Raw genomic sequence first — 26,152 nt, 5'->3', positions numbered from 1 at the left:
TTTCTAAAAGATAACCATGAGCAATACGCAGCTTGATTTGTAAAGAATAAATCTTACCAGGCTCACTTTATTTGCTTTGTATTGCACAGAATTTTTAAGTTTGCGAGTGAAGTGGCAGATGCATTATAGTTTGATTTTAGTAAAGCTTTCAAATCTCTTGCAAAATCTCACCCTCAGATTAATTTGTGGAGGCTTGGGTATGAATACTGATACACGGATTGAAAAGAGGCTGAAGAACTTTCAGTGGAGATTTTTGATAAGCAGCAAATAATAGGGCACCAAGGGGGATTCTTAGAGGCTAGCCAGAAGACCTCCTGGGTCTGCATATCTTCAGTAGTTCAAAGGGGGAAGTCAGCTACAGATAGCAAAATGCTCAGATGACATTTAACCAAGATAGGCTGCGAAATGTATGGAGATGTGTTGATTTGGCAGTCTGAGGACAGAAGAATATAAATTGACAGCACAATTGAGCAGCAAATAAATAAATCAGGCTAAATTAATTTCAAGATGCATGTTCATTTTACAGCTCAGAAAGGTAGAAAAATCTTTGGAAGGGTAGCCTGATGCTGTTTATGTGGAACATTGCCTAGAGGTCTGGAGGCTGCATTAACAAACATATTCATGAGTTGAAGAGCATTCAAAGGGACACAACAACAATTAGGACAAGGTGACTGGAATTGATTTATGATGAAACATTAAACATGAAGTTAAATATTTTAGTTTTCACCATTTCACCCATAGAAGAAGATTAATGAAAAATATATATTTGAGCTGGAATCATAATCCTTAAATAAGAGCTTCTCCAAAAATATGGAATTTCATAGGAAATTTCTTGTCTGAAGTTTCTAGTCACAGAAGAAACACAGAATTGAGAATTATTATTTATGGGAGTTGCTATTTCACTTTTTTTTTTCCAAAACGAGCTCTTTTTAGTTTATATTTATGAACGTAGGACTATGTGGATAGAAACAAAAAAATACTAATAGGATGTGAATTAAAGTGAGTATAAATTGAATTATATGGATTCAAAAATGTAATCTTTGTTAGTTACAGTTGTGAGCACAAATAAATTGCTTAGAAATGTAGCAGGTAAAATCTTATTTTTAATTTACATAAGCAAACACTTTAGAAGATTGTCTTCACCAGATGTGTGAAGTTTAGTCTTCCCTAAGATTAAATAAAATGCAAATACAACCAGCTTTCATCACATTCTGCAAGCATTAAAATTAAGATAGCAGGAAAAAACCAAAAATGGAATATTTATATTTTGGAGCACTTTAATTTTCAACCTGAGCCTAGGAGGAGTGGTATCACACCATCATGTGTCCTGCTTAAAGGGCTTTTAAATATAAAGAAGTATGGTATCTCACAAGTTTAACTGAAATACATTCTCTCTTGAGAATTTAATCACCAGTTGATTTAATGTTGCCTGTTTAAACATATTATAAACTACTTCAACAAGATGCTTGTGTAATTGCCTTCTTAGCAGAAAAGGATAAAAAGCATACCTTGCAATTTTGGTTGCATTAAACAGGATATTACAATCCAACGAACACCAAAATGTTTGTCAGCATTTCCATTATCAACCCCTAATTTCAGGAATTGAAAAGCTGTCCATAAAAATATTCAACTGGCTAAAAATTCCCATGTAAGGTCTCATCCTGGTAACAAACTTCTTCTCCTTCTCCTCTTCCTCCTCAGCTAATCTCTTAAACTTACAATGCATTACTTTTTGTGGGCCAAATCCAGATTTCCCTGTTCCTCTGTATATCTTATTTATTGCACAGCAGCTGCAAGACATATAATTTTGTCTTTATAGACATCACTCTATATGTGTGTAGTCTGATACTAGCCTTGTTTTCTTATGAAGAAGCTTAAAAATTCAAAGGCATTTAGAAAAAGGTAAAATAATTATGAGCAGAGTTAAATGGAGTGTTTTTCAATCAGCTTGCTTCCTTAACCAGTAAAGACAAAAAATATTCTTATCTGAAAAAGGAAAGTTATAAGATGAAAAAGTTTTGTATACTTCTTTCATTATTAGTTTATTAGCTTTGAATTGTCTTTTGCCTGACAGCACATTATAATGAATGCCTACTCCTGCTTGCCTCAGGTATGTGAAACGGTTAAGATGATGATGACTGAAACATTCTTTATTTGAACACCATGTTTGGTGTTGCTGTATTTTTTTATTTAACTTAATTTGTATTTTATTTCAGTTATATTCTTTTTAGAGAAGTAGGAGGGGGAGTGAGGTAGGAGTGAAGTGAGAAGAGAAAGAATGACAGAGAAGACAGAAATGACTCTTCAGAGACTCTAGAGAAAGCCTTCATTGAAGGAGACACCACTCATACTTTGAGTCATTGCCAGGCCTGGAAGGAAGGAATCCATAAATTTTAGTAAACATTTTGTCAGCCCCTGGGGAAGGTCTGGTTTTCATTGGCAAAATAAATGTGGAAACCTTTATGTCTTTTGTTTGGCCTTGGAAGAAAATTTTCTTGTCAGAGTTTCTTTTTGTTGAAACTCCATTCTTATTATACACTAGTGCTCTCCCCTCTTTCCTTCTGGGAAGACCTTAGAAGAACTGTTATATTCCTGGAAAAGACCCACCCGCCATGGATGTGAGGATTACAAGCCTGAGGAGGTACCACTGCATTTTCCTTTCCTTACATTCAGCAAATTCATATGACAAAACTGTAGTGCCTTTCCTCCTAAATACTTCTACAAAATGTAGCTGATTGCAGCTTTCTCTTTCAAAAGCGAGTTGCTTTCTTCTTTATCTCCTTCAAGATCTTCCTGTACATACATTTTCCAACCCCTAGCTGGCTATGACAACATCTTAAGACTCTGCAATGCCAAGTGACCATTGAAATCAGTTGTAAAAAAAGGTCTTGGAAAAAGAAGGCAGCAACCCCTTTTTTTTCTGCTTAATTCCCAACAGTCCATATAGGATGTACACAACCCTCAAACTCTTTCTCATTCTGTAAAGATGCCTTCAACGCCTCTAACACTGTTTTTTAATTAGTGTTTAAATATTAATTTAGTGTAAAATTTCCTCAGTGGAAAATTACTGTATTTTCCAATTTGCTCTAAGACCAAAGAGTGGTTGAAGAATATCTGCTGCTCTCTCACTCTGTAGCCTATAAAATCAAAAAATGTTTGACTTTTTTCCTGATTCATGATGTAGTGTGTCTTCTAAGTTGATATTTCACAATTATCCGAACAATGAAGTGCAGCATCAAAAGTGCAAGTCTCCATGGTTCTGCAGTGCCCACTCCACTGGTTGCCGTTTCTTCTTGTTTCTCTTCCTTTTCCTTTTTGACCCTTTTTTTGGTTTTGAACTTGGAAACCTTCTGTATGCTCAGGTCCCAAAACCAGTTTGGTCTGTTTCTGAGATTTTTCAATGCCGCTGACTTTTGTAATTGTCCATTCCAAAAATAACTCTTCTTTTATTTTCAGCAAAGGCATCTATCTCCTTTTGCTCCCTCTCCCAATATAAAGCCTAACAAACCACCATCCACTCATCTGGGTGGTGCAAATAGCTGTTATCATGCTCACAATTGCCTCTCAATACCTCTTTATGACAGAAAGAAACAGCCCAGTTCATTAAACGATAAAATACTACATGTAATCCTCACTCTGACAGTCTGAATATGTATAACCTGTCCATTCATATCTAATGTAATGTAAGGTCTTTTGCTTGATTCAGGTGTTGGTATTTTTAAATTCTTTTCCATTTTCCTGAGTTTTCTGTTCTGTAAGGATTTATGGTATAGGGGTTTCATGTTCAGGACAGTCCTACCACCACTGCTCAAACCTGTGCTGTTTTTTCTTCTTGAGATTTTATAGAGATGCACGTAGTAGCAAAGTATCTCTTCAGCTTGACAATCTTTTTCTCTGTTTCATACTAATTCCTCCTTACCATTCTGTGACAGTGCATACAGTCAGTAAGAAGATTTCTTCCTACAGGCACGGGAACATCCAGCCAGTGATTATCCAGTGGAAAATCAAAAAAAATTGTCATCTCTTCTTAAGTGGTATGAGGCCATGGTAGGAATTCTTTTTTTTCACCATCTTTTATGTCGATAACAAAGATAGAGTAAGATAGCTTAAATCTTTTTCGGCATTTGCTTCTAGATGGAAATTACAAATATTAAAATAACTTTGTGAACAAGAACTTTTTATCTACATATGGGTATAATTAATACATTTTATCATACTTTGTGGTATTCCCTAGTACTCCTTGGTCCACCAGAGGGAAGAATAATGCCTTTTCCAGAATTATTATCATATTTATTTAGAAAGTGTCACATAGTATGTTGATTAGAAAAAAAAACAGTTTGGCTTGGATCTTCATCTTAAAGTACCATTTATAGGAATGGCTTAATCCTTCTTCCCAGTTTCTACCTGCAGATGAGACAGTCTTCAAAGGTGTTTGAAACAACATTGATGACACTCTAATAAAGCAACAATCATGTCATTATGCATTCTTATATGCTATTTCACAATGTTTTAGATGCAGTGCCATTGACACTTTTAGTATGTTTACTTCAACTCTTCACATTCTTGATGCTACGGCTTCCATTGTTGCAGCCCTGTTATTTCATTCTCACGTGCTCCAACAAGGACGGAAGACTGTGAGGTAAGGGGCTTAAAAACGTGTTCATTGAAGACAGAACGTAAGATGAGATGAGAATGTAGATTAGCTGGGGACTTTATTCAGCTTTCCTGCATCCAAAATCAGTGCCCTTCCTCAAAAGATGGAGCTGTTGAAACAATTTTTGCAATAAGTTACATCATGAAACTAACCTCTGCAGCCTGCAAACCAATATAACATATGGCAGATTGAATTTAATGCGAGTCTTGCAGCTGAAAAACCTACACAGAGATTTGAAAATTTAGTGCTACATGCCTGAATTCCATTCATAAAAGGAAAGGTTAAAATTAAAGTTAACTCTCTAGTATACATTTGTCCAAAAGAATCCCCCAGTAATGTGTACCTACAGGTTAAAAACTTGGAAGTTCAAAGTCTGCAAGCTGACAAAGAAAACAATTGCCTACAAACCTGATGCCAGAAATATACACAGTAGGCAAAACCACCTGCTTTACATGGTGTGAGCTCTCCTTGCTTGAGACATAGAGCTAGTTCTACACTGAAGAGCAATAAACTCCAAAAATGGTTGTAGTCTGAGGAAGTCTGTGAAAAGTCAAAGTATACTTGAACTACCCTGGAAAAGCCCCTTCTGGGAATGGAAAAAAATAATTGAAGAAAGTTAGATCAGCTGTCAGTAGCTCTAAGTAGTGGTTGCAAGAAATCCATAGCTCAGGATGGCAAAATGTAAATTCTGTATTGGGTGTTTAAGCAGGTAGGGGTCATCCACAAATCCTGTAAGGACTGTGGCCTTCCATTCAGGCTGTGAAGAGTTCAGAAAAATTGTTTCTATAAACCAAGCCCTTTCTTGTTCATGTTTCCCAACACAAAGGATGCCCTGCATTTAACCCCACAGGTTTCAAGTTTCTCACCACAGGCATCACAGCTGTCAGGTACTGTATTAATAAAGACATATATTAAATACCCAGGCCTTGGGGTATGTAGGGCATGGGTGAAATACTTGTTCTATCAGAGAATTACACATGACTATCCAAGGCATCAAATCCCTCCATTTTCTTTTTTTTTTTCCTCCCCTGGTAGAAACCCCTTTCAGTCCTCAGTTGAAAATAAACAGCAAATGAAATAAATGGTCTAATGAAATAAATGAATTCCTTCTTCGGAAGTCAGCATATCGAAACTGGTGAAAAAGCTGTGTCAGTAACCACATTTTAGGATGAGCAGGATTCAGGTCAATTCATTAGCCAAGAGAAGTGCTTCTGCTTTCTGTTTACTTAAGTTTGCATTTACTTCATTTTTAAAACAACAAAATGCCTAGGTTCACTCATCTGTGTCTGCTGGGTGACATGGTGTAGAGAAACAGTGGGAAGAATGAATGTGTTCTGGAGATTGTGGGAGGTTAGTAGTCAAAGTTACTGTTTATATTAGTATTAATGGCAATCAGAGATGTACATTTCTGTGTATTGAGATAATGAGTCTAATGAGAGAGACAAAATAATATTTCCCCTGAGCTCTCCATGTGTTTTCCCACAAAGCACCCACCACAAATGACTTTTCTTCCATTCTGCAAATACTTTTTCTAAGTTAATGTTTTAAAATATTTCTATTTAGAAATGCTAGCTCTCCTCCTCTTTTCCTGATAGTTAGGCACTTAATAATTATACTTAGTAATTTCCAAATACTGAATTTGCTCCTAAGGTAACATATCTTTCCTACCCTCCACATCCTAACTCCTCAAGAAAATAAAATTAGGCTTATAAAGGCTTCTTTTCCCCATTAAAAAAAAAAAAAAAAGAAAAAAAATCCAGCATTTTTTAAAAATTTGTATTAGTAACCAACTCTCATTATTTTGAATTCTATAAAAGCTATTTCAGTTGTAGCTACTTCAATATCTAATTACATTTCTTGACTATTAAAAAAAAATCACAATTTACATAAATGTGTACTTTTTCTCCTCCATGAAATTGATTATTTTTCTGGATATGGGAAAATTGAGTGCACTATCAATGCATTTTTTTCAGAGTTCTTCCTAAACTTAATTGCAAAAGGAAAGAAATAGCCCACTCATTTACTTCTAGGGTGGAAAATTAAAATGTGTAAGCTCTTTACAGCATTTTTCAGGAATCAGATCTTGCATTTGAAACACCTTCTTTATTAAAGCCTTTGGGTATTATAGCAAGATAAATACAAAAAGATAATGCAAGGGATGGCAGCATTTTGCTGGAGGCAACTACATATAATTGCTGTGGAAGGAAGGCTTATCAGAAATGTGAATGCATGTGTGTGCTATGTATTTTAAAATAAGGTTTTTGTAGTGAATTTTGCAATGCATTTTCATTAAAAACTAGCAAGTACTGGAAATAAGTATATACATTTTGCAAAGAAAGAGGAAATTAATTGATTTTTTCCTTTTCTTATGTTTCCCCTTTCTCTTTGCCTGTTGCCTGCTTCAAAAAAAGTCACAAGTTTGTGAATACAAAGCAAAAAATAAAATGTTGCCTCTAGAGCTCTCATCAAAGACTAGCTCACACCAAATATTCTAATGAGAGGTAAATGAACAATGAATCAAAACATGATAACAAATATGTGATGAACTAAGGACAGCATAAATCAATAAATGCACTCAAGCTCTGTGGAAATTACTGTCCTAGATTCTAGGAGGAGAGGAGACAATTTGCTGCAGTATTTTGTGAACAGAGCTATCCTGTGGGATCAGGCTGCAGAGGACATTTCAGTGGGAGGAAGAGAGCAGTAGGAAGAGCAGTATGATTCATGTTCAGCATCTCAAGTGGAGGATAGAGCACAAGGATTGAATAATGAAACAAAGACGAGATATTCAGCATGCCAGGAAGGTTTCTGTTAGAGAGCTGTTAGAATTATTTAAAAAGGTTAGTCTATGAATAAACATGGTTCATCAAGGTCTTTTACACATGCAAAGGGAGATGCTAATGAATAATAAAAGAGTAAAGGAGACTGGTGAAGAAATTAATGTTAATCTTATCCAAAGCAGATACAAATTAATATTGGAGAAACATTTTTGTAATCACTTCTCAAGGCAAAAATTCAATTAATGTGACTGAATCAATATTTCAAATCTCAGTCCCTTGAAAGTATACTTGTCTCTCTTCATATCGGCATGCTCTCCTGTGTGATCAGCCTGTGCTATTCAAGTTAATACTTGGGGAGACTTGTTAATGGTCTATTTTTGTGAAACTTGGTCCAGTTCTATAAAATACAATACTGTGTTTCAAACTCACCTCGGGGTATCTTTCTGTTAGGAGAGCTCAGTTTATATAGGGTAATTACTGTATAGAAAATAGATATTTGAGCCAAAGACAGTTTTGCTTTAAGCTTCAGGGTAATTTTTTTTTTCTTTTTCTTCCCAAGGATTATCTAGTACTGTCTCTTCGTACAGGATGACATGTCAGTATATATGACACTGCACTTCAGACTATGTACTGAAACAAGATATTCTGTAACAGCTAAAAAAGAGCCAGGACACAAAAGTGAAAAACAAAACCCAGAATAAAAGAAGAGTCTTCAAAAAAAAAAAAAATTGACTCTTCAGAACAAACAACTCTATTTGTCTCATCTTTATTGTAGCATAGGTCATTTTATATGTCTCTGATAGGCAGCCTCCCTCCCTGTGTAAAACAAAGTGTGGACAGCAAAGATATCTTTGCAAAGATCACAGAAATTATGACCTTACTTGTGTACTTCAAAAAGTAATACAAAATATTACAAAGTGGTTCCCGGTTTCCATTATTTTGTCTTTTCTTTCCTCATTGGTGAAGCCCCTAGATAAGGGGTTTTTTTCACAAAGTGATCTTCTCGTATACTATATAGTATAAATGCTTGTCATATTTTGTTTAAGGTGTCAGGGAATTGGAAAAAGTCTATGAAACTAAATAGACTACCAAATAATAGCTTTGCAGCTCTGGTAGATTGTGCTGTTTATGTTGTAATGCCTTGACGCCTTGACAGGTTTATACAATCAGAGGTTCTAAAGCCTGTGATAGATTGGAATTGTTTGAAACATGGTATGGTTGAAAAAATAAGCTTCTGGCCTCTTGCTTTCAAAACCAAATGGCAACCCACTCAGAATCATCCCATTAAAGTAACATCATGGACAATCTGACTTCTGTACTTTTAATAGCTAAAATATTCCCATAATGAAAGATACATGAAATGGTTTCCGTGCTGAATGAGTTCCCTAGAGATTGTGGGATTTGTCTCATTATATAAAGCTTTTCTATCACCATTGCAATGCTTCTTCTCATCTTTCCTTCTCATCTGAGTGGAGAAATTTCTGTCAACAGCATTAGTCTGACTAAACCAGTACAACACTTGAAAGGGGGATATGCAGTAGATAAGATTACTTTTTTCTATTTATGTAAAAAATTATACACAGTGTCCCTGCTTTAAAAAGGATTACTATACTATGTGGACAGCATTCTACTCTCTCATTAGAAGAGACAGATTACAATTTTATTTTTCTAAATAAGTCTGGGTTAGGCAAGGAGATCAGTAATTCCGATGCAGCTGCTCTCACAATGGAAAAGAAATCAACACTTGTGTATACTTATCAGAAGCCGTAGGTAACTTCAGCATTCACTACTGATCAGAATAACTCCTTGCATCCTGCATCCTACCACATGCCTCAATAATTTTGTATGCAGGAAGGAATATTAAAATAATGAAGCAAAATGTTATTAAAATAATACTACTGAGGGAAAAACTTCAAAATCCCCACAACAAACCAAAAAAACCCTAGGGAATCTGGGGACAAACCTTCTACAAATATGCCTTGAACTTCAGTCCTTTTTCCTCCCTTTATGCCACAGTTATTAAACAGCTTATAGGCCAGGGATAATGAAGATTTTATTTCAGCATATCACAGACTAGGACCTCAAGTTGGAAACAACTCCTGCCCAACTGTAGATGAGCCAAGAGGGATCCTCATGCTCAGAAACAAGCCATGAACTGCAATATCCTTTGGAAAAGGTCCAAATGGACAGCTACCACCTCTGTTGCCTATTCTTTCTAGATTTCTATATCTCTGTGAGACTAAATTAAGGCAAGCATGAGATGGTGGGTTTGTGGCTGTGGCACTCTATAGCAGCAGGGTTGTGTATTTTCACCACATAGAAGAAGCCAAGGATAAATTGACGAACTAATTTTCTACAGACCGTAGCACAAAGTAAGTGACTAACATTAGCTACTAAATTACGTAATTCAGAAAGGCTTTTGTTTTCTATTGGATCTAGCCCTTAAATCCCTGACTTATGGATTTAAGTTAATACACTGGGGCATTTTCCTTGCCTTGGTGTGAATAGAATGTAATGTGATTCCTTCCTGTCTCAGAGAATGGTGCTGGTGGCTTGGATTTTCCTGACATCAAAGACCTCTCAAAATGATGTAACCAGATTTCTGATGATGCTTCCTGCTCAAGGAGAATGTCATGTTCTGTCAATGCAGAGGAATAAAAAGAAGAGCTATACAGGTAAAAGAGGATTAGAATGAGGAAAAAAATAATTAAAATATTTTTTCATCTAAAACAGGTGCAACCATTGGCCTTTAAAAATTGCTGTTAAATTTAAAGAGCGCTCAGGCTCCAACACATCAGAATATAATATAGCCAAAATTTAGGGTGGTATGAAGGTATGCTACTCAGAAACCCATTCTGAATTTCAATTTGTCTTCTTTTTTTTTTCCTTTCCTGAGAATTCTGCTGTCTTTCACACCACAGCACTATTCTTCAGTCATTATTATGTATCATGCCATTCCATACTAAATTCCCACTTGGTTACTAAGAACAGTTTGCCCTAAGACATTTCCACAGCAATTATTATCAAGTCCCAGGAACCATGAGAACTAGCAGAGTTTTCGTAGAAACACAGCAATTAATTCTATTTGGAACAATGACAAAATCATTTGGAAATGTCTGAAAAAAGATAATATAGAAATGGCTTTTTTGCAATAATATGACATTCTAGAGGCCCCTCTGCTATACTCTCTATCCAGTTTGCTCTGGTAATTACACTGAAACAAAACTATTAGATATTATTCACTGAGTCTAGGTCCTGACTTCAGTTAACCAGATTAAGCAATATGATGCCCTGGAGATATAAGCTTTTGTCCAGTACTGCAAATTTTTTAATCGGGGGAAAAAAAAAGAAAAAGAAGAAACCAGAAACCCAAAACATCCCACCAAACAAAACCAAACCATCAAAGGCAACAACCCCCTCCCTCAAACCCCAACTAAAGAAATAAAATAAAACCAAAAAAAAAAAAAGAGAAGAAAAATGTGTCTTCACAGAAAATATTCTACTGTCACTTAAAGTAAGAGTTAGAGTTAATGTCGAGCCTATTTCTATCACTAAAAAGGGTAATTTCATTGACTTACTTAGATACCTTAAATGTTATGAGACATCTGCCTGCAATAAGGAAATAGAGATCAATCTAAAGCAAAGTTCTTCCAGTTCTTTGAGAATTTGACTTGATTTTCCTGTATCCATCTGCCTCTCTGGGCTGGCATCACAATGTTGATAGTCCTGTGAAAGAGAGTGAGAGATGACCAGCTTTGCACATTTTCAGGAACTGCACCCAATTTTCATCCTGCTCTCCTGGATGAACTGGAATTTGGCAAGTTATTTGAAATAATCGTCAGGTTCTTTTGACCCTTTTGCAAACACCCCAAGAGACTGAAGTTTGTAGACAGAAAAACAATGACCTAACTCAGTGTCTTTCCTTATATTGTCAGTGGAAGTACCTTCAATAGATTCCAAAGGGTTGTGTAGTTCACTGGGAGAGGGTGCTGGACACTCATCTGGTTTTGAGCCAATGCAGAACCGCTTTGTCATTTGCAGACAGAAACAGACATTTCCATCATATGATTGTGCCCAATCCACATGTCTAAAGTTGAAGAGCTTAATTACTCTCATAAGGGTGTACTAAATGTAGAGGGAATCTAGACAGCTAGTCCAGTACACACTTTTTTGCAACCATTTGAAGTTAGTCTAGAAACTGCTGACATGTGATAGGTTTTCCTGCAATTTACGAGCAATGTGGGTTCCTTCTTAAGTACTGTGATCACTAAATGCAGGCTGCTGGAAGCAACTACTTCTTTTTATTAACTATTTAGCTAACTTAAGCATCCTTGTGAGACTGGTTAATGTTTTCACAGCTCTGTGCTTAAACTGTTTATATGTTTGCACCTTGAATTAGGTACCTGTTAGTCTCCTTGTTTGCAAATTGCAGGAAGACCAAATAAACTTTAAGGAAAATATTACAAAACAAAAATCATGAACATTTTTAATGTTATTTATCAAAGTTACACAGAGGTGATAATTGGGGTTTATAAATTAGATGGCTAACTCCATTAAATTTAGTACAAATTAGATATTAAGGGACCATGGACAAATTCTACTTGGTAGATTGTAATGGTAAATACACAATAGCAGTCCTAGGAAGAAAAAAACCCAAAAACCTAAAATCTCCACTAATAGAAATATATACCAAAAATGATTATTCTGAGGCAAAGGGAAGGAAATGATTAAAACCAAAACATAAAATCCATAATTTGGTTCAGATCCAAAGATCTTAGTCCATTATCTTGTCTTCTACTATAGGAATAGCAGAGATAAGCTTCTTAAATATATTCCCCCAGCTCCCATCAATTACTACTAAGGGATTTTTTGAGCCAGAGGAAGTATCTTAATATTTGATAGATCTTGATGTTGGGTTTTCTTCACTCCCTCCCCCTTCTCTCTCCAATCATGGATTTGTCTGCTCTCTTATTGAATTCCTGTGAATGTCTAGCATACACAATGTCTGGTGCAATACAGTTCCAAAGTTTAATTAGCCATACTATGAAAAACTTCTTTGCTCCAACCTCCTTAGCTAGTTTTGTTTAGGATTCTTTGGATCTTATATTAGATGAGACAACGAAAAATCATTCCGAGTTCATCTTCATGATGTGCATAATTTTGCAGCCCTTTGTTGTATTTTCCAGGCTGATGAATCCCACATTTTGATTATCCTTGTTCCTTTTTTCCACTTGCTATTTCTCTCATATTCTTTTTTTTAAGATGGGGGACTCACACAGCACACTCTACTCAAGATAAAAGCACACAGTGGATTTATGCGATGGCATAACAATGCTCTCTATTTTGTTCTGACTTTTTTCTCATTGTCATACCATTTGAGTTGCTTTTTGACTGCTGCTAATAGGAACATATATAATTACTCAAGATGTATGTCCTGAGTAGAAATAGCTATCTCAGAGCCCATCATTCTGTATGTAAGGTTAGAATTGTTTTCTCCCATGTGCATCACTTTGCATTTATATACACAGAATTTATTGTATTATATTACACTGATTAGAAATGTGAAGCAAATGTTCTATTACATGAAAAAAAAAATATAGCTTAGTTGTATTATAGAGGGTTATACGGATATTTAAATTGTGTGTGCCAGAGGAGGATTTAGTCAATCTGACAAGTAGTTTACATGAAACTCTTCCTTCATTTTTAAATATGTGTTCACTAAACCAGACTGTAATTAGGAGCAATTACAAATTAAGACACAATAATGCCCTACATATTAGCTCAGGGTTGTATGTCTTTACAGATGTTTGTATATGTAAAACTCCCATAAGTGTTAAAGCATTAGGCTTTTGATTGGCTTCTTAAGTTAACTGCCACCCTTTAAATGCAATCAAAAAGGGATTGTGATGAGTTTTCTTTATGTGAAAGGCACAAGCCTATACAAGTCATGCAAAAATTGGTAGGAAATCTATCATTTTAGAGGTAGATCAAGCAAAATCTGTGTTTTGGGCTTTATAAGAGATGAAGTTCACCTTACGAGACACCTATAAATTGAATTTTTACAATGTTGTCCATACAAAACATCTCAAAACACCTTATATTAAAAATGCCTCAAACAAAAACTTAGGAATGTTCCGAACTTGAAATTGAGATGCGAGTCTTAAAATTAAATTGAAAAGTTCTTTTTTTTTTCCCCCAAAGAGCTGTGCTGACTTTACAGTTCTAATATCTGATAGAAGTGAATCCTGATATCAAGGAGTGTAAAAAGCAAAAGAAAAAACCAACATTGAAAGGATTTAGGCTAAACTAAGGGTCAGTTGGCAACCCCTGAACAGAAAACCTCAGTACAATGCAGAGGAGAATACTGATTCCTATAATTGAAAATGGATGAAAAACCAAGGTCATAAATTGCTTTAAAAAGTAATAGGGTAGTTTGATGAAGCAGAGAGGGCAAAAAGCAGATGGGAAGGGATCAAGGAAAAAGTTATCTAGAATGAAGTCAAACCAAGGGAAGTCAACAGCATCGTTAAGGAGTTTTGACTTGAATGGAACAGTATGGCAAAATATTTTTCATTCTTTCCCTCCCCTCCCCCACCCCTTCTCCAGGATGGAATAGTTAGGGGGAAAGGAATATACTTATTTCTCCCAGCTGGAACCACAAAAAGGAAAATGTTTCCTAGTTAAATGAGTGACAGCAAAGTATTAGCTAATAAAAGAGGGGACTAAAAAGAAAAAAAGAGCTAGGGATAAATGAGATAGAGAGAGATAGAGAGAGAGAGAGAGAGAGAGATAGATAGATAGATAGATAGATATAGGGAAAGCAGAAGTGTCTGCTCTTAAAGAAACCTTGTGTTTGGGCCAATAAAACAATTTGATTTCTACAGCTACAACTCTTGTAAAAATATTGCAGTCTTTCTGTCCAGCAGTTCATACTGGGAAGGCAGCAGCACCCATGAAGACTGACAGATTTTGACTATGTAAATCACTCAAATAGTCTATTAAGAAACTAGTACAGATAAAGATACATGTGTGTTCTTCATCTCTTGTGTGTTTTCATGTCCTGTCTAAATTTCATAAGCAAATAGAGGTGATAGTGAGTTTAGAAATACTGGTGTTATTTTTCATAACTTAGCTTGAGCCAGACAGTTTATTTTTAAGACAAGAATTGACTTTGTGTCAACAGACATCTAGATTTATGTTCTGAATCTGAATTTTTCAGGATGTGGTTTTGCACCTCACTCTGTATACTTTGCTTTGGCTATGAAACAAACTTGCCAATGTGTTTTTGAGTGGAGCATGAGGACTATTGCTAGAGGCAATAATCTGAGCACTCATGCTGGTGGAGAGGGCTTGAAATTAAGGAAATCAGAGAGAAAGAAAAAGAGATAATTTTAAACCCAAATGTTTCAAAAGTTGTGAAGGTGTCTGTATCATCCTTTCAAGCTACTGCTGCTTATCATGACTGAAAATCAAATAACTTTTTATATTATTGTCTAAATATGGGTTTAGTTAATGAATTTGGTTTTTTTGCGCACTCCAGGTCCATATACATGCACAAATAGTTTTCTATGAGAAATCCATCTGGAGAACAGTATAAGCCATACATAAATGGGCACGATGGGTAGAAGGTGTTTAGTTTAGCTCAGGTCTCTAAACTGTAGTGGATTGAACAGGTCATTTATCAGTCTGCTTCATGAAAGAATTGGGAAGGCAAATGTTCTTTAAAGACAGGTCAGTCTTTATTTTGACGCTTTATATATGACCCACCAGCAAGACATATTCGTTCATAGAACTGCTATTAAAAATAATAACCCTGAAAAATGCATCCCAAACTTGGGAGATGGAGAGGTGGTGGAATTCAAAAGGTAGAAAAGGGTTGCAGGCAGCGGAGGTCACTGGGCCTGATGGTGTTTCTGTAAAAGGCAGTACATGTGCAAAAAATCGTAGTCATGTTAGACAATGTCTCCATTGTAGGCCTCCCCTACAGTCTCCCTTTCCTAATCCCACCTTTCCCTTTACCCTATATGCTATTACCCCCAGTGTATTCCCAATCTGTTTTTTCATTCATGGTTTCCCTCACAAAACCATACCTTTGCCAATTGTTTCCCCAAAAATCCCTTTCCAATGCCGAGTGGGAGATGAAAAGGGGGAGGGAAGAAATTAAACCCTCTCCTGCCTCAGTTTCCCCACAAAGCATGCCCGGAGAGTCCTGTCTCCCTTCTGTCAGCCTTAAGATGTTCCAGAGAATCTGTTTGGACATTTAAAGACTCAGGAGGGTGGCTTGTTTTATTTTGAAACTGTTCTTGTTATGTTTATCCAGTTGTATTCAATGTTAAGTTTTAAATCTCTTTTTGTTAAAAATAAACGGGTGAAATGTTGGGGTCCTTCCCCCCTGCTGTGGGATCCTGGGAGAGGGGCCCTGGGCGGGAGACACGGGGTTTCCCTGCCCCTGGTCAGCCTCATTCCCCATTGGTTGTTTTGTGTTCCCCTGCGCGGGCAGAAGGACCCTCGGGTCCCGGGATTGAGCAGTTCCTGGGCAGAGCTCCGGCCATGTGGCTGGAGAAATGAACATCTCTGAAACATCTACCACGAATCGGTCCTTATATATTTCTTTTCCATGGGCCTCCTTGTCTGATACATCGTGTTACAGAATCCCCACTGTAACAGACCCTAACTTTAACTTCCTTGATTTGTACATTTTCCCCTCTGAAAATGACAGGTCAGATTTCTATTGACCTTTCTAATGAGCACTGCTGAGTCACTGAGTTGTTTCTGGGAGTGGAAGCAAGCCAGCTTCATCATCACAGTAGCTTTATGCACTTTTGCACTGTCTTCTGTGCTCACCCTCATTCCTGCGGAACCACCTTAGGTATCTAACACATCTCAGAGAGAATTACAAATGTACAATTTTTTTCCAATTAAAATCCTTTTTTCTCTGAACAGAAGAGCCTTATCTTCTCTACACGTTGGGAACATTCCCTGTATCATGCTAACACCTTAAAATGTGCTCAGATGTTCCCTGTAAGGATGTTAGCTGGCATGTGCAAAAGTTTGGCAGGCAGCTGGATTGCAATTAAACAGTATGGAAAATCATGTCCCACATTCAGCCTTGAATCCATGGACTACAGAAGCTGGACTTGCTGTAATAGCCATAGTAGCAACGTGCACATGCCTGTAGTACACAGTAGCAATTTTAATGATCTCTGACTTGGCCATGTAGGAGCCTTCTGTACAGCACCACAGGAATCTACCTAAATTATCCACCTAAACACCTCTACCTTAAGCTAAGCACTACCTAGAGAAATGAATATCATCATGATGTGGTCTGGCTCCTTACTATAGGAAATATGTAATTTTTAAGGGATTTTAGGGAAACAGGCAGAAAAAGGGATGTGTCACATTAGTTATACTGTCTGAGGCCATGTATAACAAAAAGCTGCCCTACAAGCCGAGAACTACGGTCAACTGTAATAATGTATGGAAGAGCACATTTATTTGTGCATAATCACTACACACTTTAGAAGTGTGAATTAAGTAGTCTGTGCTTTGTAGAGCTGTGAAGTGGAATCTGAGAGGCAGGAGCTGGTCAGTGTTGTCTGTTTAGAAAAAAAACACTGTACTGGAATTAGAAGATATTGATGGATTATTTTTCCACCCCATATACATTCTGAATGCATGTAACAGCTTTAGGTTTCACTTTTACCATCGGTTTATCACACAAAATCCATAACAATGCTTTTTATTCCAGTTCTCTGGAAAATGTAGACACATTCCATATTCTCTTTAAATGGAACATTGCTTCATAGGATCTTGCGGTGTTGTTCAGGAAAAAAAATGCATTAAATATTTAAACCAACTAAATAGATTCCCTTGATCTATCAGTTCAGATATATTGAGCTTATCTAAGATGGTAAAAGGCCCAGATCAGAGAATCTAAAAATATTTTAAAGTCACATTTAGTGACACTTCCATAATTAAAAGAAAAACAATAGAAATTGTGGCACACAGAATGAAAACAAGGCAATATGGTGCTTTAAAACATCTCCAACTAGATATTTTCCCACATTTAAAGAAGGAAAAAGGCATTTTATATTACATAAAAAAATGCAAGCAAGTAAGTTTCATTGAAGTTTTGTTCTGGTATGTAAATAAATTATACAGTATATCTATCTATCTATCTATCTATGTCTGCCATAACCTATTACAGTGTATTGTGAAACTGGCTGTGTTCAATCCTAAGGTCAATATGGGCAAAAAAAAGTCTGGAAAGAAAAGTTTTCTGACTGGTAAATGGCTGGATGCTGGGATTTGGGAAGGCTGTTTCGATTTCTTTAAATGGGGAAAGTAACTTCAGGTTTGAGGATTTACTCACTTAGATGAATGTCAACCCTGTTAATATATTTTTTTGGTCACATCTCAAGGCATGACAGCCAGTCAGGTCTCAATGCAACTACTGTCTGGCGCACTGGAGGTATATTTTGGCTGCATTTTCTGTTGCCCAAAAGTGATCTGTCAGTACAAATGAAACACATTCTCACCTCTCCACCAGAATCACAGAACCACAAAGTCATTGATGTTGCTAAAGACCTTTAAGAGCATCAAGTACAACTGCAAACTCAGAACTGCCAAGTCCACCGCTAACCCATGTCCCAAAGCACCACATCTGCACATCTTGTAAATACCTCCAGGGCTGATAACCACCTTCATGTTCAGCTGGCTGTCAACCAACATTACTGAGTCCTTTTCCAAGATGCTTCCTCAGGCCTGTAGAATATTTGCGACCCAAGTGCAGGACCTGGCACTTTGCCTTGTTGAACCTCATACAACTTGCCTTGGCCTGCTGATCCAGCTTGTCCGGATCCTTCTTCAAATCCTTCCTACCCTTCAGCAGATCAACACTCCTGCACAACTTGGTGTTGTCGGTAAACTTGCTGAGGGTGAACCTCACCCAGATTGTCAATAAAAATTTTAAACAGGACTGGCCCCAGCACTGATCTCTGGGGAACACCTCTCGTGAGTGGCCACCAACTGGATGTGGCACCATTCACCACCATTCCTTGGGCCTGGACATCCAGACAGTTTTTAACCCAGCAAAGGATGTGCTTGTCCAAGCTGTGGGCTGCCATCTTCTCCAGGAGAATGCTGTGGGAAATTATGTCACTTTACTACGGTCTACGGAGACAGCACCCAGAGCCGATCCCTCATCCACTGAATGGGCTATCTTGTCATAGAAGCAGATCCGGTTGATCAAACAGGACCTGGCTTTCCTAAACCTTTCTGCATATTTCTAGGGTGTGAATATATGAGGAGATGAAATCTTAGTAAATCTTCAATTGGAGAACTAATGTTTATCTTACCATAAAGAATTGTTCTTTACTTCTTTACTTCTTCACTTCTTGTTTAGTTCTGTACTTTATTGTACTGTAAAGAAGAGTTCTTCAAGAAACACTATTATGGAACAACAAACCAGCTTGTGAAAGATGCTGCCTAGCAAAAATGCTGTGAGTGACCTACCTCCAGGGTGACAGAGTACATGAGTTATTAGCTTAATGTCTTGGGCAGTGAGTAATGGAAGTTTATGCGAGAGTATGATGAATATGCAGTTGGGGGAAAAATGATGCATGCTTGAAAGAATTTTTCTCGGCTTTTTAACATAAAAAACCTCAAACACCTCTTTCACTTCTCTTGTAAATTTAAGAAGAGTTCTTACTTTGGACTGGCTTTTCTCTTTTTCAATTGTGTGTGCAACATAATTATGACATCCAGAGAACAACAGTGGAGGTTAAAGTCTACTGAAAAGAGATGAAAATCTGCTGAAAACATTATTTTATACATGGTAATGAAAATGAAAGAAAACTGAAGAGCTGAAGAAGAACTTATGACACTGAGAGATTGGTCAATTAAATAGTAGGGGCAGAAAAGGACAACAAGGTGTGGAATAAAATCTGCAAGAGGGAGTCATATGGCTATGACTATTCAGCATGAAAAGGAGATGAGCTAGAGATATGAGAAGCACAGAGAGGACTGGTAGACCATAACTGCTCCTTGTCTCTTCCTACACAAAATACAGAAGGTATTAAGTGCATCTATGAGGATTAAATTTCAAACAACAACAACCAACAAAGGAAAAAAACCCAAGAAGTATTTCTTTAAACACTGAGGTTAAAAAAATATTGTGGATGCAAGAAATTTACCCAGCTTCAAAGGGTAACTGGACAAATACTTGGAAGAGGGATCTGTAGGGGGTTACTGGAAAGACATCAATAGCCTAAGGTAGAAGAACATCATAAGGAAATATAAATATATACTCAGACTTACCTAGGCGTGCATCTTGGATCCACCTGAAGATGGGGGACTGGGCTAGGTAGGTGAACCCTTGGGCAAAACTGGCTCACCTCAACCATTCCTCTGAATACCATTCAGCCCATTCACCTCAAAACACCACTACAAAAATGTACCTTTTCAATCACATCCAACACAAATTATTTCCTGCCTTTATTCTCCCTATTCCCTCAGTTTCAGAGTGGCAGAACATAACTGCAGCAGAGCAGGATTAGATGCTGAAGCCATCCATCCACCTGTGATATGCATCCTTGTGCCCTTTTCTGACCTTTTCTTATTTAATTACTTTTCTCTGTTCATCTGGTTTCCCATTAGGGGTCTTTCTCTTTTTCTCATTTTTTTTTCTTTTTATTTGGGGGGTGGGGGAAAGGTCATGGTCTTCTTTCTTCTGAAAGTTTCATTTTTGTGAGGAAAACTTTAACTAGTTTTAGGCTTCCTTCCTTAATATACTCATTGTCTTTATTGATTTCTCTTTGCTTATATTTTACTAAATCTTCTTATGGCTAGAATCCTTTCCCATTAATTCTACATTATCCCAGGGAAATTTTTTTGGGGAGTAAGTGAAACGACTCCACAAAACCTCCCTGGAGCTATTTAGCAAATAATACTGGTTTTTTTAGATCTGGATCTAAATTCAGCAATCTCACAATCTATCTGAGGACTTGTCCATCCAAATTTTTATTCACTTAGTGCCTCTGTGTTCTGGTGACAAGAATGTGTCTGAATATTTCTATATAAAAAGAAAATCTGTGACTCCTCTTTTTTCAGAGAGTCATGAGATCATTCTGCTCTGATACCACTCAGCAGTTGTATAGGTTCTGTATTCCTGTGCTGAGTCTGATTTAGCATCTTACAACAAGGCTTATATTAAGGAAATTTCATTTTGTCTTGGACTTCAGTGCTTCTAGTTGTCTTGAAGTCAAGCAGAATCTGCTATATCTAACCATAAAAGTTTGTAGACACACAATTCCAGCTGGAGTAGTGAGGTACAAGATTGTTGTATGGCCCTCAATAAACTTGCTATACTTGCCTACTCTGTTACACAGAGGATTTGTTCATCTTCAAAGTGTGAGTCACAATGGAGTAAAATAGTTTCCCACAAATAAACAACTCTATTTGGAAGATTCTTTTTAGAGACATTCTCTTCCAAATCTTTTTAAATATTGATGCAAATGTCTGGGCTTATATTTAGAGAAGAAAAGGGGTTTAGATCTAAAAGCAGAACATCTTTTATTCAGGTCATTTAAGAATATTGGTTATTATTTTTATGCATATTCTAATTAAATATGCATGTATCACTTTAATTTCAAATAGCACTTCATAGAGATTTAAACCCCAGACCTTCCCACCCTGGAGTTTACATCAGACAATATATGAGGAGCAGAGATGAAAGAATGCGCAAGGCAAGATGCGGTAAGTCCTTAAAGATAATGAGAATCTCATGCTGTTGTAAATGAAACATGGCAAAGCTGGTGGTTTAATTTAAGAAAGTGGAAGGCATGAGGATGAATAGCAGATAATGATGGAAAGATTAAGAGGAGGAGTTTGAAAGAAAAAGGGTGAGCATGAGCCCTTCAGCAAAGTACATCTGATATCAAGGCAACGCCTTTGAAGTTGCTCAAGTCATTAAACCAGGGCTAAGCTTGGCCTACAAGACTAAAATAGAGCTGTGACACAAAGCCAAAGTTCTGTGCATAAGTAGGTACAGCCCGCAGGACATATATTGTAAATGCCAATATTGTCTTCTTAGAGTCTGGATGTGCTGGCTAAGTCATGGGCCAAAAGGTGCAGCAGGCTCAGCACTTGAGCATGCCAGCGAGGTTCCAGACAGAGAAACAGACAGAGAGACAGCTGGACTGCAGGTGGTGGGTGGGAGCAGCGTGCACTGTGCTAATTGCTGTTACTTTCTGAGTCTGATAGACCTCTCTTAATGAGAACTATGATTGCATGAGTGAAAAAGCTGAACTGTTCCTGAATGTCACTTAGACAAATGCAGTGGTATCTGTTCTGCCTTTTAATACACTCACAGTGTGTACTAAATTGGAACCGTCTTGTTGCCCATCACTGTAGGGCTGGGAACCATGTGCCTTGTTGAAAATTTTGTGTTCTCTTGGGAGTCTTATATTTTTGATTGAAAAAGGTCTTTCTGATAAGATTGAGATTCTTTTTATGTCCAGAGTTCATAAAGGGACTCAGTAAGTTTTCTGTGGTTTCTAGTCTTCCTCTTGCTCACATAATTGACCCTAAAAAAGAGAAAAAACATAAAGAAGAGATTGTTGAAAAATACTACCTTTACAGAGGATTTTAGGAAGCATTTTATTTCTCATCTTTATTTTGGGAGATACATAGGTAGACACAAAAATGGTCAGTCAATTATTGCAAAGAAAATAGTTTTCTTTGCAAAAAGTAAAACATTGGGGTTTTTTTAGTTATGGAGTGCACTGATAGGTAATTTTGTTTCTTTGAAATGTGGAGCCAGCATCATAATTCTAATGAAGTACTTTTTTAAATATTTCAATGCTTTGTATTGATATAATACAACACAGTATTTATTTTGCTGAGGTTTTTTTTGATACACTGCATGAGCAGCTTCACAATGCAGTTATATGAGTGATTTCTTGCAAATAATGGATGTATTCATCAGGTGTTTATGACCCCAGCTTGCTTTATTTTTAACAAACATATAACAGTTCTTGGAGGCAGTGCATATAGACAAGCACACACACAAATATAGAAAATATTTCAAATATGCATTTCCCTTTCTCTCTCTACCTACATTCTCCTCTAGCCTGGAGGCACTTGGAAAGATATCACTAGGGCTAACAAAAAGTGTACAACAAATCTGAAAATACTTGAATTCTTGCTCGGTTGAAGTTCAGCTCATTGTGCTTATGAAAGGCAGGTCCTGCTTGAATCACCTGATCTCCTTCTAAGACAGGGTGACCTGCTTGGTGGATTAGGAAAACCTGTGGGTGTTGTTGCCCTAGACTTTAGCAAAACTGTGACACCATTTTCCACAGCATTCTTAGCCTGGATGGGTTCACTGTTCATTGCATAAAAAAACTGCCTGAATGGCCAGGCCCAGAGAATGGTGGTGAATGAAGTTACATCCAGATGGCAGCCAGGCCCTACTGGAGTTCCCCAGGGTTCAATACTGGGGCCAGTTGTGTTTCATATCTTTATCAATGATTGGGAGGAGAGGATTAAATACATCCTCAGGCAGTTTGCAGAGGACACCAAGTAGGGCAGGTGTGTTGACCTCCTGGAGGGTAGGAAGGCTCTACAGGGCAATCTGGACAGGCTGCATCAATGGGATGAGGCCATTTGGAGGAGGTTCAACATGGTGAAGTGCTGGGTCTTGCACTTGGATTAAAACAACTCCATGCAGTGCTTCAGACTTGAGGAAGAATGGCTGGAAAGCTGCCTGGCAGAAAAGGACCCGTGGGTACTGGTCAATAGCCAGCTGAACATGAGCCAGGAACTTGCCCAGGTGGCCAAGAAGGCCACAGGCATCCTGGATGGATGGACTAAGGAAGTGATACTCACCCTGTACTTGGCACAGGTGGTGTGAGTCCTGATTTAGGATCCTACTGAGTACATCAATTTTTATTGAATGAGTGATTTTGATTTCTCAAAGAATCACCATCAAAGGTATTAGCAAAAGTGGTTTTAATATGAATTTATGAAAGGATGACTTAAGGTATGATAGCAAGGTTCACTATCAGTTACTATGTGAAACAAACATAAAAAGGAGCTAGAATTGAGCTAGAATAATTTACAGAGATCAGAGATGCAAAAAAGCAATGAAGGCCCTCCCGCTGAGTCACAAGATTCTGAAAGGACCCTCTTGCTTTTTAAACTCCTTTTCACAGAGTGTTTGGATCCAGACTTAGTCCCAGACTTGGTCAGCTGCTTATGTCTAAAGGATTATATGTGCAAAGTTTGTAATAATTAATAATGAATACCTACGTGATTAGTAATGATTCCTCTCTAATAATTCAGCACGCCATCAGTCACTTACTGAGGATCAGTTTTAAACAACAGGTCTCTCCACCTAGAGTGAGGAAAGATCTCTTGTTCTCAGGTATGATATCCCAGACCTTGTGAGGCTTCCCTGCTCAAAGGCAGAGTCACCTGGAGTTCATTCCAGAGAGAATTCAAATTGTGTTCAATTCTCAATTACCTGAGAATTCAAATTACCAAAGATCATTGGTAAAAGGTCTATGCCTCAAGGAGCAACCTTGAGAGATAACCCAGCTCAATGTGAAACCACTGCCATGCAGCCAGGTAATCCAGAAGGGGAAGCTCAAAGAATACTCACTGGGACTGACACATTGAGGGATAAAGCAATTGGTTTGTAGTCAAATTGCATGCAATTAGAAAAGTATACATGAGATTCCTTGTACCCACAACTTTCTTGGTTCTATGACAAATGAGTCTTGGAAAAAGCACCTGATATTCATGTGCTAATCCCATGACTGGTGTTCCGAGTTCATGCACATCAATGCTCACTGTGTCTCCCTGCTCCTCTGGGGCTTGCTAGAGGAGCTCTTTGCCATACAACAGCTCAAGCCTTTACATCTTTTGGAGAATGTGCCAAACTGCTGCTATTTTTGTTAAAGTGTCAAATGCAACCATCACATCTTATGAGGTGGCACATCAAACCCTGTGTTCAGTTTTGAGCCCCTCACTACAAGAAAGACATTGAGGTGCTCAAGTGTGTCCAGAGAAGGGCAATGAAGCTGCCCTTCAGAGCACAAGTCTTATGAGGAGTGGCTGAGGGAGCTAGGGTTGTTTAGACTGAAGAAAAGGAGACTCAGGGAGGACTTTATTACTCTCTACAACTGCCTGAAGGAGTTTATATCAAAGTAGTAGCTGGTCTTCTTCCAAGCAACAAGTGATAGGAGAAGTGGAAATGGTCTCAGGTTGCACCAGGGGAGGTTTAGATTGGATATTAGGAAGGATTTCTTCACTTAAAGTGCTATGCTTTAGTGGTGGACTTGTCCATGTTAGGATAGCAGCTGGAATTGATGATCTTAAAGGTCTTTTCCAACCTTACAGATTTTATGATTCATGAGCTATTGGTTATGCATGAACTAGATCCTCATAAGTATTTTAAGCTCCTAAAGCCAGTGAAATACCTATTTCCCTTTGATTCATAAAAATGCTGAATACTAAAGTACAACTTAGATGAAACATAAGTGTCTATATTCAGGAAAATCTGTCAAAATTATACAAGTTCCTGAAAAGACAAAACAGCCATTCTGGAAAACGTTTCTGTATCAGCGATACAGTTGGGCATGCTCAGTGATCAGACTGTAGTGAGCAGACAGTCTGGTTATCTAGGCCCCCACTTAAGTGCTGTAAGGCTCAGTGCTGCAACACCTAAAATGGAGTAATTTCTGACTTGAGATTTTAAAATCAAGGATCTTAACAGCTGACATACTTGAATGCTTAGATGCTATTAGGGCACACCAAAAACCAGAAACCTGTCTAGCTTTTCTGGGCTTAAAACCTCTCTTAAAATGGCATGTAGAAGCCCCAGTTAAGCTGTGAGTTAAAAATTGTATTTTGTTATTTGGTGCTGACATCAGCAGTTTTATTTACAATTACCTAAACATTACTTTTGCATAATAACTTAGAGCACTCAGAAAAAAGTCCCAAGTGAAGAAGAGTCCCAAAAGTTAGCAAAACTCTAAGCTCACAGAGACTTAAACCTCTAAATCATGTTTTTATCTGTCATAAAGCCGTGGAGCATTGAAGATGAATGGATATCCTGCCTGTTGAAGATGAGTCTTTGAGAATGCAGAATTTCTGACTCCAAGAAGAATAAATAAGTCAGATCTTTTCTCTGCTCTTTCTGTTGAGCTACCTGCCTAGAACATGCTAAGTAAAAGAAAAGTTGCTTGAGTTTTTCTCCCAGAAGTGTTTATGTATTTTAAAAGAGACAAATATTGAATATTAATATTTTAATTGAAAGTATTTTTTTCTTGTGACATAACTTAGGTTTTCCATCCCATCTTTCCTAGGTACACGCAACCAGAACCTTGCAGAAAATGAAGTCAGACAAGAAAAGTAAGTACTCCTTTATGCTTGCTAACTTCTGTGTGTATTACAGAGTATGTCCCGAATCTTGGTGCCACCATCTTCAACATCACTGGAAAGCCCTGATGGCATCTGGGATGTGTACCAGGTTATTCAACTCTGAAATCAAGGTACAGGAAGCTGATATACATCCAAAGAGTCTCCCCACTGAAGTCAGATTGCAGTAAGGAAGCATACTTGGTGGCAGCATGCCTGGATTGTCTACTAGAAATAGCCTATGCTAAATGGAAAATTGAAACTGGGAAAATTTGGCCTAGGGGTGGCGGGCAAA

The 26,152-nt window shown here is 37.5% G+C and overlaps 1 long non-coding RNA gene across 1 annotated transcript in view; it reads left to right on the top strand.

The window, feature by feature from the left end:
* Positions 1–21,111: 21,111 nt before the first annotated feature.
* Positions 21,112–26,152, top strand: part of LOC108446587 — a 10,672-nt gene continuing 5,631 nt past the window's right edge. The window contains exons 1-2 of the long non-coding RNA XR_001861810.1: positions 21,112–21,189; positions 25,806–25,851. This is a non-coding gene — a long non-coding RNA (uncharacterized LOC108446587). The remainder of the gene's footprint in view (positions 21,190–25,805; positions 25,852–26,152) is intronic.

The sequence above is a fragment of the Corvus brachyrhynchos genome, unplaced genomic scaffold (genome assembly GCF_000691975.1).
Source record: "Corvus brachyrhynchos isolate BGI_N302 unplaced genomic scaffold, ASM69197v1 scaffold202, whole genome shotgun sequence".
Taxonomy (NCBI): domain Eukaryota; kingdom Metazoa; phylum Chordata; class Aves; order Passeriformes; family Corvidae; genus Corvus; species Corvus brachyrhynchos.
This window is presented reverse-complemented; position numbering and strand designations above follow the sequence as displayed.